Below are 12,705 nucleotides of genomic sequence, written 5' to 3' on the forward strand. Positions count from 1 at the left end.
TTTCTCTTGAGTCCACATACTGATCTGGGCTCTTGAGGGGCTTATAGATGGTAAGAAGAGCTTAGGAAGAACAACTCCAAGCAAAGTGTATCATAAGCAGAAAAAATGTTTTTCTTGAAGACCAAGAACAGAAAGCTCAAATAATCTTCTTTTCTCTCTTTCCCCGCGTGACCTTTAATAAAAGGGAAGGTTTAGGAAGAGAAGAAGAGAGGAAAGCAAAGGGGAAACCACCTTCCCAATTAGGAGATGCCCTGGGGCTGTCTGCCTTTTATCCATAAAGGAAGCAAGTTTCTTAGAGAAAAACTGAGTGAGGAAAAGCCAGATGTGACACCACGTGTATTCCCGGGACGTGAAAGAGTCCTTCTCCAGCGAAAGGCTCAGAAGTGTGCCTTTGGGGCAGGTAGGGGGATAGAAGCCCGACAGCTAGGACTCCACGTCAGCTGCCTCGGGCCGTGACATAAGCTGAAAAAGGTTGAGAAAGTACTGCTTTAACCTTTTCACTTGTCGCATTAGGAACGCCAGCCCCCAGCGTTGTTGCCTACTTTTGTTTTTATCTCTCCTTGCCCTCCTTTGGAGGCGAAGTGAAGCAAGAAACACCTTGAGTTCCCTCAAGTACACAGCGGATAGTAGCTGCTATTTTGTCCTCCTCCTCTTAACCCACATGGTCTTAACACTTGGGGTGTTGCTGCTCCATTTGAGGGAGATCGCAGAGTATCAGAAATGCCTTAACTGCACATAATCCTCACCACAGCTCCCCGACATCATCCAGAGATGGGCCATTCCCTCCTCAAGGCCTGAAGTTTCCCCCAGAAACACCTGAAATAGGAAGGAACAATACTCTAACTGAGAGGGCGCATGACAACTCTAGAAACCGCACATGTGGCTGGGACTGGGAGCTAGCCCCTTAGGGTAATCTGACCCAAAGATATTTTTTATATTTGGCTTGCACTTTTAATAAGTAAATACTGAATTTGAATGTATATTTAAATTAGGCTAGATAGGCTTACTCCAATCTACAAAAGGCAACTCCTTCTTTCAGATTCTGTTATTTCCTATTTTATTGCCCTCTCTCCTCATCTCCCAGTATACCTTATACACATACAAACGGTTCTCCACTTATGATGGTTGGACTTGTGATTTTTTGACTATATGATGGTGTGAAAGTGATATGCGTTCAGTGGAAACTATCCTTCGATTTTGACTTTTGATCTTTTCCCGGGCTAGCAATATGCCGAACGGTACTCGCCTGTGACGCTGGGCAGCAGCGGCGAGCCGCAGCTCCCAGTCAACGACGCGACCACAAGGGTGAATAACTGACACACTCACAACCATTCTGTACCCACACAACCATTTTGTTTCACTTTCAGTAAGTATTCAATAAACTACATGAGATATTCAACACTTTATTATAAAATCGGCTCTGTGTTAGATGATTTTGCCCAACTGTAGGCTAATGTAAGGGTTCTGAGCACATTTAAGGTAGGCTAGGCTAAGCTATGATGTTTGGTAGGTAAGATGTATTAAATGCATTTTCGACTTATGATATTTTCAACTTACGATAGGTTTATCGAGTCGTAACCCCGTCGTAAGCCGAGTAAGATCAGTATTTGTGCAACTTCCCTGTCCTCTCCAAGCATTTGCACTTGCTGCTTCCTATTGCTGTCTGCAATAGGTAAAGTGGTCTCCTTCTGTTCCTTTCCTTATTGTAAAGTATCTTTAGCTCTATATTGCCCAGCAAATTTCACCACCCTGTAATGCAAGAATAATACCTAACATTCATATAGCTCTTATGTGCCGGACACAATTCTGTATTTTCTACATGTATCAGATCACTTAATTCTCACAACAAATTTATGGGTAGGTACAATTATCTTTTCTATTTTAAAGAAAAGCAAAGAGGTTAAAAGATTTGCCCAAGGCGGAGATACTATTAGAACTCAGATGGTCTAGCTCCAAAATCCATCTCTTAACCACATGGTATGCAGTGAGCCCTTGTTGACTTCAGCACATAATGTTAGTCATTTTGTGAATACACCGTATACATTTTAGTAATATAAATCTCTTCCCAGCATCAAGCCAACCCCTTGTTCCTACAGAGAAGTCAAAGCTTCAATATAGGATCCAGTGTCTCAGGCCCTCTTGCATGCCTCCCTCCTTCTTGCCTGCACCCATGCACATTTTCTTTTCAGTTCTTACATTCTCATATACAAGGGAACTAATTCAGGGCCCTCACTGCAGCCTGAGATTTCTCCTCTGCAGCTGTATCCTGGGCCATCTTCCACTAAATCTGAGGTAAAGGTTTTAGCATTTTTAAAGTTTGGTTAATCCAATCCTAAAACCATCACTGGATGTACTTAGCCCAAGTTTCAGAGAGTCAGCACGAACATGAGATTATCACAGCAGCTTCTCCCACCCACAAAATTTAGAAAAAGAGAAAAACATCCTAGAATCAAACATGATCAGTGCAGTGCTGTTCACCCTAAGCCAATATTTCTCAAGGTACGGTCAGAGGACTTCCTGTATCAGAATCTCCTAGGGAACTGGTTGAAAATACGAATTCATTGTCTACATCCCAAATGCAATAGTTAGAATCTTGCTAGGAGGGTGGAGGCAAGAAAGACATTTTCTTATGTTCCTCAGATGATTTTTAAACACACTAAGTTTTAGAATCATTGGTTAAATACTAGTTCCTTAGCACATACAAAAAGAACAATGGCCATGGAACCAAGGTATGTCTTGGTCTAGATCAGCACCGTCCAATGGAGAAATAATGCAAGCCATATATGTAATTTTGAATTTTCTAACAGTTACATTAAAAAAGAATAAAGAAACAGATGAAATTAATTTTAGTGATATGTTTATTTAAAGCAATATCTCCAAAATAGTATATTTTCAACATGTAGTTAATATAAAAATTAATGAGATATTTTACATTTTTTTGTACTAAGTTTTTGAAATTCGATAGATATTTTATATGTAAAGAATCTCTCAATTCAGACTAACCACATTTCAAGTGCTCAATAGCTACATGTGGTTAGTGCCTACTGGATTTGAGAAAGCAGGTCTAGATCCAATTACTGCTACCAGCCATATGCCAAAAGAGCACTGGTATTTTCTGGGGTGAGGGAGTAGTCAGAAAAATAAAATAAAATAAAATAAAATAGGGGCCTGGCCCAGTGGAATAGCGGTTAAGTTTGCATGCTCCACTTCAGGGGCCTGGGGTACGCTGGTTCGAATCCTGGGCTCAGACCTGCTCACAGCTCAACAAGCCATGCTGGGGTGGCGTCCCACATAGAAGAACTAGAAGGACCTACAACTAGGGTATACAACTATGTACTGGGGCTTTGGGGAGAAAAAGATTAAAAAAAAGAGGAAGATGGGCAAGAGATGTTAGCTTAGGCCCAATCTTTAAAAAAAAGAAAAGGCATCAGTATGAAAAATAAAATAAAATAAAATAATAAATAAAGACTTTTTGGTTCCAACTGCACCAAGAGACCAATCCATTCCTGTCTGTTGTTCAGGGTCCACTACCAGTGACTGCAAGGTTTGCACCTCCATGATGTGGGCCTTTCCTGGGATCCTCCTCTTCTCTCTTTTTTGAATTATTCCTGTTGTCCCATAAGGTTCCCATTGTTTTGGCCTCACAATCCTGAATTGAGGGTCACCCATGCTCAGTAATATAGACCCCACTCTGTGAGCTGCTTTAATCCTAGCGGAACCAGCTTCGTTTGTTCCTACTGTTACTGTAAGCACTTCCTACCCCTCTACATGCAGGGGCCCGTTGAGAAGTAGATTATCTCTGCCATGTCTCATTCCCCAAATCTCACCTTTTGTCAGCATTGAAACCACATAGCCTTGGTTAAAATTATCCTTCTCATAGTGATGCAGACATTCTTTTCTGCCACCTATTTTTCTGCTCCAGCAGAAATTTGCTCTATTTCCTTTGGAGTTACATATTACTCTTTCTGCCCTGACTGAGGAATAGGATGAAAAGGAAAATTGATCCTGGAGTGAAGAACACAGAGCAGTCTAGCAATATGACTGGATCAGAAGTTTACATACTGAGGCTCTGTCTTGAGATCAGCCCACTACTTTAGAAGTGAATCTTTGTCTTCATCAAGACCATGGTCCACTTACTAGATCCTGTCCTGGTGCAGTAGCCTTGCTCTTCTTAGGGGGATTTACCCATAAATAGTGCAACAGCCCTTCAGGTTTGAGGTTCTTCAGTGATCTTACCTCCTAAACCTGTCTATGTACTCACTTTGGTCAGCTTACCTACACCAGATGTTGGTGATGAGAATTCCAAATTCCGAATCATGTGTTATTAGGTGTCTTTGGCCTCCAAACTCCATGATTCAGCGAGGACCCTGTGAACCCCCAAGAATTTCTCTTGCCTAGATCACAGGCAGTCTGAGAGGGCATTCTCCAAGAACTACACCCTAAACTTAGAACTCAAAGTCTTACTACTTGAATGGAGTGAAGGGCAAGAAAACATAAATACAAGGAAAAAATGAATCATAGAAATAAAAGGCGTTTCTTTCAGAGTCTGAAATCTGAGCTGGAGTAAGCCACATCTCCTAAGCCTTCCTAGGGCTGCAGTTGTGTTTTTGGAGTTAGTTTGGGGCATGAGACCTGTCTGAGAAGGACTCTTCCAATCACTATGTCAATCTTACGACATCAGCCACATTGGAGGCTGGCACTCCAAACATGCAGACATGAAGAACACTAGGTCACTGCTGGAGCTTTAACACTGACCATCACTCCAAAAGCGTCCCCTAGCAAAGAAAAACTTAGTGAGAGATGGGAGATGTCTAGGACAATTTCTGAATATCTTGCTAGATGGTACCAATACCCAAGACCCACAATATGAAAGAGAAAGCCATTCTGCAGAGGAATGTGATGAGTTCAGTTTTGGTTGTCATGTCTGAGTTGTCTGTGGTATGCAGGGGTAAATGTTTAGTAGACAATTGGATCTACTGGTCTGAAGCTCAAATTACAGAGAATTTTTGGGATAGGGATAAAGATTTGTGAGGCAGAAGAAAAAGGGAAGTAGTTGAAACTCAAGATGATCTTTAGATCTTCTGCAGCTCTTTTTCTCTGTTTTTCTGCTTTTCATGTTGTTGATGACATTTAATTTTTGCCTACCAGTTTAAAGCATGATGTTAAAAGTTACAGAGAATGTCACTCACCTTTTGTATCTTTTGTGATACAATGCATTGATTCCATATTTAATTCTTCTATCTAAAGATTTTCTTTTGAAGAGTATTAACTGGTGCAGAAAAGGAAAGGGTAGTGGAGTATTGTGATGATGATTCTGATGGAAAGCTCCTGATTGGGTTCCTCTCATTCCTGGGCAGATTTTATACTTTGACTTTTAGTGTCTTCGTTTAGGAATATTTCTCATAATGGAGTTGAGAACATATTCATCACAATATTTGAAAGGCCTATTAAAAGATTGAAATTTCTAGGCCCCTTCCAGACCTACCATATTATAATATTATACGACATTGTAATACCTCAAACTAATATTTAAGAATCTGTGGCTTGATAATTGTGATTCTATTGAAGATAAGTATTGATGTAACCACTTTTGAAGCAGTTCTCAAACTTTAGTGTGTATATCAGTCACTTGAATGCTTGTTAAAAATACAGATTCGGCAGGTCTAGGAAAAGGTCAAGAGATTTGCATTTTTAATAAACACTCCATAGCTATGATCACCTGATTGCACTTGGAGAAATAATATCAAGTATTTGGCTATCTGAGGGTTTCCAGGATAGGTTTAGAACAGAGTTTCTTAACCTGAGATCCAAATACCCCAAGAAGCCCATGGATAAAATTTAGAGGGTCCGTGAAATTGGATGGGAAGAATAATACATCTTTATTTTCAGTAACTTCCAACTAAAACTTAGCAATTTAAAATTATAAATGTAGGCAACAAACCACAATAATAAGAGCAGTTCCTCTAACCTTATCACTAACAGAAAACACGGATATTTTTATATCACATTAGAGTTGTTGCAAATATCTTGAAATCTTGTTTACAACCATCACAACTTTGAAATTATGGTAGTTATTAGACTGCTATTGGATCTCATCTAATTTAATAAAGAAGCATACATATAATTCTGACTAAATTTTTAAAAACATTATGATAACTGTGCCTTAATAAAATTGGTTTCTTTCATAATCCTACATACTTTTTAATGTATTTAAAAAGCATTATGAGAAGAGGTCTGTGGCTTCACTGAAGTGTTAAAAATATCCATGACACGAAAAAGGTTAAGAACCTTAGTGTGGCGAAGAAGAGTCCGCATATTGAGACATCAGAGAGGTGTATTTCTTAATTCCATGAACAATAACAATGCACGAATACTTACACACCGAAAGAGGTTCTTGTCCCAGCCCCCACTCCTCATTCTTGACTAACTTTTCACTCTTTAGTATTTCTTTCCATGGACTATACATCCCCCTGATTTGTTTACTGCTCCTCAGTGGTTGAATGGCTCTGTTTTCCATAAGGATAACAGATTTAATCACAGATCTCAAGCCCATTATGAACATTAATTAATGTCTGACATCTCTTAATGAGGTAGGTAAAAACTATCATCATTTCACAGATGGAAAAATCAGGTCTAGGCAAGTTTGGTAACTTGTTCTTAGGCCACCCAAGAGATTGTGGCTCATTTCTAGAATCAATGCTTATTCTCCTCACATGCAAACTTTTTTGATTCACCATACACCAATCTGTTGGAAAAACAACCTGTTTTGCAAAACATTTCATTGATGATAGATGTGGAAATAATCTTTCTTAGGGTAGAAACATCTGATGGTATCAATATTCATACTACTTCGGTACCAATAATTTATTTTCTGTTTTGTTCTCTGAAGAAGAATAGATGTCCTGGTTGGAGAGAAAAAGCCCCAAGCCAAAATAAACCATTAAAAACCACTATCCATTTTGAAATAAAGCAATTAGCTTCTTCTTTTATTTAGAAACTTTACCCGGTTAGAGAGTTGGAGACAAACAAAATGAACATTGGTTGTCAAAATGCATTGATTTAATTTTTGCCCCTAAGATACCACACACAGTCAGTGAGTAAGGACTTTTGTCTTTTTTTTGGTCAGTTTGTTTCTTATGGATTCATGTTGCTTTGATCAATGTTGTTTGTGTGTCTGATCTTAATCTAAGTTTTTTGTTGTTTGACTAGTCCATCTGGTTAGACAGGATAGTGCAAAAAATTTGAAAATACTTTGGGAGTTGTCTTTTTAAATGATATTTGTTTTTATCTATTGCTTTGCTAAATTCCTACTGGCCTGGCAAAGAAGGGAAACAGAGGGAACACACAAGCAAAAATGAAGGGCACAAATGAATGAATAAATAATTGAGAGAGAAGGGATAGCTTCTCCTTAGAGAAAAATTCCAACTAATATATATAGAGGAATGAGGAAAATTGAAAGTCTTCATTAGCCTCTTTTTTTGTGGTGCCTCGGAGGTAGTCGGCTGCTTCAGGATGAAGCTGAACATCTCTTTCCCGGTCACTGGCTGCCAGAAACTCATGGAAGTGGACGATGAATGCCAACTTTGTACATTTTGTGAGAAGCGTATGGCCACAGAAGTTGCTGCTGACGCTCTGGGTGAAGAGTGGAAGGGTTATGTGGTCCGAATCAGTGGTGGGAATGACAAGCAGGGTTTCCCCATCAAGCAGGGTGTCTTGACCCATGGCCGTGTCTGCCTGCTATTGAGTGAGGGGCATTCCTGTTACAGACGGAGGAGGACTGGAGAAAGAAAGCACAAATCTGTTGGGGGTTGCATTGTGGTTGCCAATCTGAGTGTTCTCAACTTGTTCATTGTGAAAAAAGGGGAGAAGGATATTTCTGGACTCGCTGATACTACTGTGACTCGTCGTGTGGGGCTCAAAAGAGCTAGCAGAATCTGCAAACTTTTCAATCTCTCTAAAGAGGATGATGTCCGCTAGAATGTTGTGAGAAAGCCCCTAGACAAAAAAGGTAAGAACCTAGGACCAAAGCACCCAAGATTCAGCATCTTGTTCCTCCACGTGTCCTGCAACACAAACGGCGGCCTATTGCTCTGAAGAAACAGTGTACTAAGAAAAACAAGGAAGAGGCTGCAGAATATGCTGAACTTTTGGCCAAGAGAGTGAAGGAGGCCAAAGAAAAACACCAGGAACAGATTGCCAAGAGACAGGGGCTGTCCCGAAAGCTTCTACCTCTAAGTCTGAGTCCAGTCAAAAATGAAATTTTCTAAGAGTAACAAATAAGATCAGATATCCAAAAAAAAAAAAAAGAAGAAGAAGAAAGAAAATCTTCATTAGACAAACACCATAGTGATAATTATCAGAGGCAAAATATATTGAAGGATGCTAAAATTAGTGGGTAAAAGTTTGAGGAGAAGCAGGATATTTGTATAGTCTCAGTATTTCCCCTAAGATATTTATTAATGACAAGGGAAGGGGAATAATTACATGGAGAAACTTGGCAGAGACCACCATGTCTCCTGACTTTATGCTCTGAGAAGGGCACAATGCCATTTCTGTGGTGTTCTTGCCAAAAATGCATAACCTTCATCTAAACATGAGAAAGCATCAGACAAACCCAAATCGAGGGATATGCGACAAAATAACTCTACCAGTATCTCTGCCAAAGTGTCAAGGTCACGAAAGAGAGAGAAAGACCAAGGAACTATTTCAGATTGAAGGAGACTAAGGAGACTTGACAACTAAATGCAATGTGGGATCCTGGATTACATCCTGCATCAGAAAATGGACCTTAGTGGAAAAATGTTTCAAGTCTGTAGTTTAGTCACTAGTATTGTACCAATATTAATTTCCTGATTTTGATAACTGTACTGTGGTATGTAAAATGTTAACATTAGAGGATGCTGGATGAAAGGTATATGGAAACTACTATTTTTGCAACTTTTCTGTAATTCTGAAATTATTTCAAATTTGAAAAGTCAAGAGGGCATTTATAGCAGTTCCCTAAATAACTCTGCATAGGTGGTGGGAAAAGAAGATTTCGATGGCCTTGAAATATCTGGATAATATATCTTTCCAACTCAGTCCAATAACTCTTTACCTGGGCATATACAGTTTGAGAACTTTACCTCTTTTAAACGCATAGAAGATCATAGCCTTTTTCTATATGAAATACTCTATTTTTTCCTCATATGACATAGGCACTCAAAAAATATTTGTATAAAATGGAAATAATGATTGCTGTCCTGCTTTTCCCTGCTGAACTTACAGTGTGGTTATAAAGTGTAAAAACGATAAAGGAAGTGGAAAGTATTTTGCAAGTTGTAAGCATTGTACCGGTGTAAGGTGTTATTTTGATTATTGATGGAAAATTGTCTAAGGTATTTTTGTAATTTAGATATACATCGAATCAGTTTCTCCTCTTACTTTCTCTTTACTCTAATCACATTTCCACATTTTTACCAGGCTTAAAATTTCAAAATTGCCCTTGAAAATAAGGACTGAAGGAGAGGGGATGGGTGTCAGTTACCAAAACTCTGGCTAGTCATCTTAAAACATGCCCTTCACCTTTGTCCTTCACTTTTATTCTCTTCTATGCCGTAAGAAATTATAGACAAAAAAAGGAAAAAATTTAGAGCAGGGTAGGGCCCTAGAGTAATCTAACTCAGTTCTCTTAAACATACCTGATTATAAGAATCACATAGTGAGGTCATTTCGAATATGAATTCCTGGAACCCTGCAATCATAATCTATGGGAGGGAGCCTCAAATCTATATTTCAAAAATGAGTTTCGGCTGGTTATTATTGACAAGCAAATTTAAAAGCACTGTCATTTTATAGATAAAGAAATCGAGACAAAATGACCAAATTTATTTAAAAAATAGCATACACTATCTGGTAGATATTAATTTCTGGGATATAGTCTAGAACAGGAAACAATTTTGTAAACAACTCTAGTACGTACTTCACTAGGGGACCAAACAAAGCTGAATGCAACTAATCCTTCCTTGGGAGGAAGAGGATCAGGAAAGCCACCAGAGACTTTTGTAATACTGCACCTGCTGGGTAGACAGCAGAGGGTGAATATTCCAAGAAGAAAGGACAATATGCAGAGATACATACATGTGCATGGCATTCTCAGGGACTGGGAGTGGTCCAGTGGCCTGGACTGTGGTGTGCGGTGGTGTGGTGGTGAAGCTCAAAGAAGAAAGGCAGGCTGGGGTCAGAATTTGAAAGCCGGGAAGACCTTGCTAAAAGGTTTGTTCTTACATATCACCAGAAGCACAGGCAACAAAAGCAAAAATAGATAAGTGAGACTGCATCAAACTGAAAAGTTTCTGTGCAGCAAAGGAAACCATCAACAGAATGAAGAGGCAACCTACAGAATGGGAGAAAATATTTGCAAACCAGTTATCCAATAAAGGGTTAATATCTAAAATATATAAGAAACTCATAAAACTCAATAGCCGAAAAACTAACAACCAATTAAAAAGTGGGCTAAAAACTTGAATACACATTTCTTCAAAGAAGACATACAGGGGTCTGCCCGGTGGCGCAGCGGTTAAGTGTGCGTGCTCCGCTTCGGCAGCCCGAGGGTTTGCAGGTTTGGATCCTGGTAGCGCACCGACGCACAGCTTGTCAAGCCATGCTGTGGTGGTGTCCCATACAAAGTAGAGGAAGATGGACACAGATGTTATCCCAGGGCCAATCTTCCTCGGCAAAAAGAGGAGGGTTGGCATCCGATGTTAGGGTGCCATCCGATCAGGGCTGATCTTCCTCACACAAAAAAAAGACATACAAATGGCCAACAGGTATACGAAAAATGCTCAACATCACTAATTATCAGGGAGATGCAAATCAAAACCACAATGAGATATGACCTCACACCTGTTAGGATGTCCATTGTCAAAAAAACAGAAAATAACAAGTGTTGGTAAGGATGTTGAAAAATTGGAACACTTGTGCACTGTTGATGGTAATTAAAATGGTGCAGCCACTACAGAAAACAGTATGAGGTTCCTCAAAAAATTGAAAATAGAACTACCATATGATCCAGCCATCCTACTTTTGGATATTTATTTAAAAGAATTGAAAACAGAATCTCAAAGATATTTTGCGTTCCCATGTTCATTGCAGCATTATTTACAATAGGCAAGAGGTGGAAACAACTTACATGTTCATTAACAGATGAATGAATAAAGAGAATGCGGTACATACATACAATGGAATATTATTCAGCCTTAAAAAAGAAGAGAATGCTATCATATGCTACGATATGGATGAACCTTGAGGACATTATGCTAAGTGAAATAAGTCAGTCACAGAAGGACAAATACTGCCTGATTCCACTTACATAAGGTATCTAAAGTAGTCAAACTCATAGAAACAGAAAGTAAAATGGTGGTTGCCAAGGGCTGATGGGGGGTGGGCTGGAAGTGGGGAGTTGCTGTTCAATCCTGTATTTTCTATTTCCATTTAAATCATAACAATTAGCTAGTTTCTTGAAGTTGAATTCTCAGAATAATCTTGGACCTCTCCCTCAAGATTTTCCTTTTCTTCCTTTGTGCCTTCCTTCTTTCTCTCCTTGTTTCCTTCCTTTCCATAGTTATTTGCCAGGCGCTATATTAGTCATTGATAGTACTAGTGAAAAAGCAGATGCAGCCCCCATTCCTCACGGAGCTTATAATGTAGTGCGGAATACAGATAATAAACATAATAAATGAATAAAATAATTACAGTTTGTGAGAGGTGCCATAAAGAAAATGTATAGGGTAATATGATAGAAATTTGCTAAGATAAAGGAGCTGGAGGAGCCTAATTCAGGTAGGCCTCCTGAAACTGAGTCTTGAAGGATGAGAAAGCCAATGTCAAATGCTGCCAAAACATGAGCAATTATAAACATGAAAACTTTTTGTTCTGAAACAATCACTGTTAAGAGAAGGAAAAGATAAACCTACAGACTGAGAGAAAATATTTAGAAGTCTCATTTCTGACAAAAGACTTCATATTCATTGCATGTTCATTGCAGCATTATTTGCAGTGGCCAAGACATGGAAACAACCTAAGTGTCCACTGATGGATGAATGGATAAAGAAAATGTGGTGTATATATACACTGAAATATTATTCAGCCATAAAAAGGAATGAAATCTTGCCATTTATGACAACATGGATGGACCTTGAGGGCATTATGCTAAGTGAAATGTCAGACAGAGAAAGACAAATACTGTAGGATTTCACTTACATGTGGGATCTAAAACAAACAAACAAAAAAACAAGCTCATGCCTACAGAGAACAGATTGCTGGTTGCCAAAGTTGAGGGGTGGGGGGGTGGGCAAAGTGAGTGAAGGAGATCAAAAGGTACAAATTTCCAGTTATAAAATAAATAAGTAGTGGGGATGTAATGTACAGCATAATAACTATAGTTAATACTGTACCGCATAGTTGAAAGTTGCTAAGAGAGTAAATCTTCAAAGTTCTCATCACAAGAAAAAATTTTGTAGCTATGCATGGTGACAGATGTTAACTAGACTTATTGTGGTGATCATTTCCCAATATATACAAATAGCAAATCATTATTTTATACACCTGAAACTAATATAATGTTATATATCAATTATACCTCAATAAAATAAGACTTTTATTCAGAATGTAAAGAATTCACAAAATTCAACAAGAAATAACTCAAAAGACAGAAACATAAGTTTT

At 38.8% G+C, this 12,705-nt stretch overlaps 1 pseudogene; it reads left to right on the forward strand.

Annotated features, from left to right (window-relative positions):
• Positions 1–7,512: 7,512 nt before the first annotated feature.
• Positions 7,513–8,257, forward strand: LOC131403101 (small ribosomal subunit protein eS6-like; annotated as a pseudogene).
• The last annotated feature ends 4,448 nt before the right edge of the window (positions 8,258–12,705 follow it).

Source organism: Diceros bicornis, unplaced genomic scaffold (genome assembly GCF_020826845.1).
Source record: "Diceros bicornis minor isolate mBicDic1 unplaced genomic scaffold, mDicBic1.mat.cur scaffold_55_ctg1, whole genome shotgun sequence".
Lineage (NCBI taxonomy): Eukaryota > Metazoa > Chordata > Mammalia > Perissodactyla > Rhinocerotidae > Diceros > Diceros bicornis.